Raw genomic sequence first — 6,570 nt, forward strand, 5'->3', positions numbered from 1 at the left:
TAGGTTTCATTCACTCGGTGAGAGATTGGATTGTAAGGGAGGAAGGCTCCAGGTGCCCCATTACCTTTAATGTTGACTGTGAAAGCGTTGTGCCAGGAGGCGGAGTTAGAGCTAATCACTGGGAACAGAAGGAAAGCAACGTCTTTGATGTGCTGAAAACTGGGAACTGAGAGGGACCAAACTCCCACCACGCTGCCCATGCCTTTCCAGCTTTTATATCTCACAGCCCTGTATAGCAATCGTGGAAGAGCTAAGAATACAGATATCGGATCAATTTTTTTTAAGGGGAAGAAAGAAACATATTGTGAAACAGAGACAAAGGCAACAACAGAAGAATTATCTAAGGGCACAAGAGAAAATACAGTAAAAATATAATTACAAAAGAGAAACTACTGTTTAAAAAAAAAAAAGAGCCTCAAACTGTCTGTATCCTAAGCACTGGCATTTGTGAATATGTGTTTCCTTAGCAAAAGGGACTCTACAGTGAGATTTACTTAAATATCTGGAGGTGGAAAGAGTGTCACGGATTATATAGTTGTGGATCATAATAACACAAAGGACCCAAGAAGAGAAGGTTAGGAGAGTAAAGAGAGATTAGAAGGTGGTAGCCTATGAAGATCTTTTTTTCCTTTTTCTTCTTGTGGTGAGGCTCAAACAGGAAGACTCGCAACCACCAGACATGACAAACAAAACTGATAAGGGTTTAAAAAAAAAAAAAAACTATTTTGGGGATTTCAGGAAAGGTTAAGTCTCAAATAACGTCACAAGGGAGGAAGTGTTCAGCACCGGCTGTTGGAGGACTGCAAATGGAAACACAGATAAAATTATCCTTCTTTTAAAGTGAAAAAAAAGTGAAAAAGAAAGAAAATCCCATTTGCACAGGTATTTGTCAATATCACAAAATACTGCAGGTTTATGTCCTATGAATTCAAAGCGCAAGATGAAGAATAAACCCTCGTGGAGCCCTTGTGTGTCTTACAAGGAATCTTCGCACTTATTTCTATGAGCAACAAGAACCAGAATCACGCGGAAATAATGTAAATGACATCGAAGATAGGAATAAAAATTTTCCATTATAGTATTTGTAAGAACAAACTAGATGTATATGCGTCAAGACAACCAGACAGATCCCGAAAGCATGAATGTAAGAGAAAATGGTGAACATTCCATGGGTTCATTATACTGTGTTACCATTTGAATTGTGTAGATATGTGGATAGAAAGGAGACATTCTATTTGGATTACCAGTCTATTCAAAAATTGGTGAATGGAAAAGTGGTGAGGAATCTTCTATTGCAATTACATTTTGTTATATATGATTTTATTAAATATTTATGTATTATGTATAATACGTATAATATATAAATATATAATAATTATAATTATAGTTTATTACTTTGTTTCTTTAAAAAAAATTCTGAAACAAGAGCTGGGTTAACTATGGAGCAGAAAAACGAGATGACAAAATAAAGTCCGTGATATTGTTTTCCTTCTCAAATTACCTTGAAGGTTGGACTATATATGTAAACAGGTTTTTATTCTTCTTACTCTGGATCACTTAAATGAGCCACTAATGTTTAGGGTACTCAGTAAGGAAAAGAGGCTGAACTATGGGGAGAAAAATCCCTTTATGTCCTAAGAAGCTCCAGTTGGCATCTTTAAGGTGGTAGAACATTGCTCCCGAATAGACAGCTTCTGCTTCCGTGACTTATGAAAACACTGAGGGCTGCGTATATGCATCTGAGTGCCGCCTTCCTTCTCCTAAGTGTCCCCTCCTCCACCTGAATAATGATGCCTTCCTGTTTGGATGGATGCCATGTCCTAGCTCCTCAGATTTCACAGTGACCATGAAAAGAACCCTACAGGAGCTGATTTTGAGCCAGACATGACACCAGCTATTTTACTTTCAGAAAAAGATAATTTTTCTTCTGAAATACAAGGATACAAAAGGCTGCTTTCAGATCTGCTCACATGATTTAATACGTTGATTAAAAAAGGAAGAACTGTATAAAACGTAAAGATTCAATGCCATCGCTTGTCTCACTATTTGTAATTCTTAGCAAATTTTAAGCACCATTAAGAATACATAAGCCATAATGGGTAATGCATATGATAAATAAAAATCTGAATTAATGAGTTTATTTTCTAAGAAAGTTTAGAATACATTTAAAAAGAAGTACGACAAATGCCTTTCAAATGCTTTCCCAAAGCTTCTCTCAGCTGTTGCTATAATTTTAAAAATAGGAATAGTCACAGCTCATCTATTTCTAGAGTTTCTACTTTAGAAATAAATATCAAGAAGTTAGCTGCTTAGTGTCTGTGTTAAGTCTGAGGTCATTTATGTGTACATGAAGGACTGGTATGGTCATGGATATCTTCTATGTCAGCATTCCACAGGCTTTATATTACATAGCATTGATATATTTAAAAAAGAGTACATGTAAATTTTTACATGTCCCAGTATTTCTATAAAATCCATTACACTCCATTTACTGTTTGGTGTCCTGAAATGAGACATATTAAAATATATTTCTATTTCAAGTTTTAAGATATATCATTGAACTGGAGAAAATTTATGCAGCAGCAATTCATTTCTCAAATATGTTTTCTTTCTTTTTCTTCAAATAATTAAAAAAGCATTCTATTCACAAGAGGACTTTTAACATAATATGATGTCTAAGATACGATGGTCTTATTTTGACTTTGACAATTTGTAATTCTAAATTTTCTGTCCTTCCTTAAAAATCATTACTTGGAAAGGCTTCATTCACATACCTATTAGTTGTTCTATTCTATTATTCTGTTACTTTTACATAGGAAAGTTTAATTAGAATGAATGAGAACATAGTTTTGTTAGTGCTATAACACCAAGAATTATATCTATATTTTAAAACAAAAATTAATACACACACACACACACACACACACACACACACACACACACACACACATATGCATCCTAAGGTGTACAGAAAACAAAACAGAGTAAAACATTGTCCTTTACGCCAGAAAAAAGTATGTAGCTCTTGGACTACATAAAATATCTTTGGCCTACTACACTACACAATGTGAAAAGCCTAAAAGGCAAAACAATGTAACAATGAAGATGAATTAACACATGTAAAACCAAATGCTTCCAAGTGTAAAGCTCTTATCCTGTAAAGGCTCAGTTCCTTTGCTGCAAAACCAAAGAGAAATAGATGCTTACTCAGCCTTGAACCAATCCAGCAGGAGCCCAGAGCATGATTTCACAAATGACAGATTGTCTCTAGCAATTACATTACTTCAGTTTTAGTCCTTATAGGTATCATTGTAAATGGGGCTTTCCAAGAATTATCCAATGCTGCAATGTCATAAAGAAATACAATTGACTTCTTTCTCCTTCTATTTGGGTCCAGGTGTCGACTCTGTCAGGAAAATTATTCTTTTTTTTTTTCTTTTCTTTTTTTTCGGAGCTGGGGATCAAACCCAGGGCCTTGCGCTTGCTAGGCAAGCGCTCTACCGCTGAGCTAAATCCGCAACCCAGGAAAATTATTCTTAAGACTTTCCAAAACAAATCATTTTATTCTTTTGCTCTGTCTCTGCCCATACATTCAAGTTAGGTAATTTGCTAATACAAGGAGGAGGCGAGCCAAACTAACTGTAAAAGCAGGACCCGTCACTGACAACTGACCTGCTCTAGACTTTGTATCTTCAGCATCCTGACAGGAATGTAATGTTTATATACTGAGCTAGTGAGGAAGGGCATGCATTTGTATATGAAAAGCCAAAGAGTGAGGTAAGTTGGCTCAGAACTGAAATGAGAATGCACCTGTGATTGGATCTCTTGGCAGCCTATTACGTTTTAGCTCCAGCGGAGAAATCAATTCAATGAACACATCTAAACCTTGCATCTTGACACCTTAAGCAATTATTTTTTTGATTCATAGTTGGAATATAACTGGTACTAGAATGAGTTTGATTCTGAGGGTTATAAAACTCTATGCCTGAAGATGGATTAACAAAATAAAATGATTCCAGGATAATCCACCTGATTGGCTTTCGCGTTTGTAAGGCTTTCTATCTGGAATATGTTCTCTGCTGGAGTTAAGATAAAAAAGATGTGGTTCCTAGCAAGTGCTCATGGTGGATAGAAGGTCTGCTTCTTACTAGACAACATTTTGACCTAGCACAAATTTGGATTATTAAAGTTAAAATTTTGAAGTTTAGCCAGAATGTGATCAAAGTGACATAGTTAAGTTTTCATTTTCATGCCCATACATTTTTCATTTTTAGATTTCTCTGTACATAAGATGGTTCTTGGAATATTTTTGTCATGTGTCCCCCTTCAGGAACTCCACCCTTCCTAAGAAGCCTTTCCCACACAAACAATGGCATTGTCATGTGTCAGAAAGGCTACATACCTATGGCAGATGTCCATGAGGAAGAGAATGTTAAACTGAGAATTCTAAGTGCACATGGTAATGGGAGGGAGAAGGTTGGGGAATTTGGATGCACGGATGACAGGATAAAGTTAACAAACTATCAAGAGTATAGTGTGGCTTGGAGTAGAGGCAAAGGCATGTCAGAAAGTCGTAAAGGGCCATAACGAATGAATTTGAAAGCATTTGGTTTTTAACCAAGAGCAATACCTCATAGGAGGTCCTCCAAAGTTCTCTGCAGCAAATGAGCACAGCAGGGTATAGGAAAATATTTGAGCCCCAAACTCCTTTGTCTCTGCTTTCTGATACAGCTACATTCTTTTCCTTCCTGAAGTCTGATTTACTTTGTACCACATGCATATGATAAAATACACCCACGGATATGACTTTAAGCTTTGTAAAGCCAAACATAAAAGAAAGAGCATGACCTAACTGTTTAGTTCTAATGTTCCAGGAAGGGGCTCACCATGGTCACAGGACTTGTCATGTGTAGTCAAAGAAGATGTGAAAGCTGAAGCTACACCCGGTTTCCATGGCTCCATCACAGCTGTGCTGTACAGAGAAACTGGGGGACACTTCCCAGAAGAAGAAGGAACTCAGACCAGGAGAAGACAAGCCTACACATCACTCCAAATGCTGTCCTGACGACTAAAAAGGTAACCCATACAAAATAAACAGGGATGTATACAGCAGTTGTGGCCTTAAGTAGTAGTAAGATTTGTACACACTTGTTAGCTTATCTTGATCCTGTGTTTGTAAGGCTGGGTAAAAGGGTTTTTGCTTGATTTTTCAATAACAAGCAAAAGTATATCATGTCCCTATCCCATACAGAGTTTTGTACATAAACAGGTATAACAACCACAGACTCCAGGAAAACGGAAAAGACATGACTTCTTCTCATCTGTATCAGCTAAATTATCAAAGACTAGTTACCGGTGTAGCTATTCACGTAGTTGTCATATGAAGTAGATATATCTGCCCCCAGTTCCTATCTTTCCTTTGGGATACACACAGCCAAAGAACATCTGTGACCTAAGTCTTGTCTACCTGACTCTAGCATAGACCATGGAAGGCAGGTAGAGAATGTCTTTCTCCTCCCTGGCCTCGACTTGAAGAGGAATGAAACAAGTACAGTATTTAGGAAAGACTTGGAGATCACAAATCAGAACAGCAAGCAATGATCCAAGACTTGCAAAGCAGATCACCCTCCTTATATCCCATTCCTATGAGGTTCTACGCTGACACCAGAAGGCAAGCCAAAACAAAGCCACTCACTTTATCTGCTATTTTTCAACATAATAGAATTTTTATATACTCATTCATTTTGACAGGGTTTCAAACTATATCTTACGATGGCATAGAACTTGCTGCATGGACCAAGGTAGCCTTGAACACTTACTTGATACCCCTGTCTTAATGTCCCAAGTACTGGAAATGCAGACAGATGTCAGTATGCCAGATTAAAACTGTGTTTAGACTTAAGAGCTTCAATATATTTCAATGCTTGTATACAATGTATAGAATTCAAATTTAGGTAAACACCCATCTTTTCCAATCTTGTGCAAATTCTGTGTTCTAGGTATTTTTTCCCCTTAATTTTCTGTGAATTATGATCAATATTGCCTTGTTGTGGCTGACATACCAGAACTTCTTAAGATAATTATAAGTATGAATAAGAATTCACTAATTGGGAGCTGGGGAGAAGGTGCAGAGGCTAAAAGCCTAGTACTACTTTTGCTGTAGGCTTGAATTTCAGCACCCATCTGACAATGGATCATTGTAGCCAGCTACTCCAGCTCCAAGGGACCAGATGCCCTCTTCTGGCTTCCAAGATCACTGTGCTCACTGCCTCCTTACACATACATATTTTTTTTAAGACAGTAACAGATAAATCATTTAAAGAACTCATTGACTACCCCTTTCCCATCTGACATCACTATCACCATAGCATTAATGTCCTTGACATCTGCATTTTTAGGTGACACAGTTAAGTGAGGTCATGCATGGCTTGTCTTTCTATACCCTGGCAGTTCTTCACTTTTAGTTGTTTACAGTGTAAAATTTGATTTCAAAATACATAATTTTGGAGACAAAATAGACCAAAAGTATTTTTTTTATTTCAAGAAAGTTCCATGGGCAGAGGTTAGGAG

Source organism: Rattus rattus, chromosome 6 (assembly GCF_011064425.1).
Source record: "Rattus rattus isolate New Zealand chromosome 6, Rrattus_CSIRO_v1, whole genome shotgun sequence".
NCBI lineage: Eukaryota > Metazoa > Chordata > Mammalia > Rodentia > Muridae > Rattus > Rattus rattus.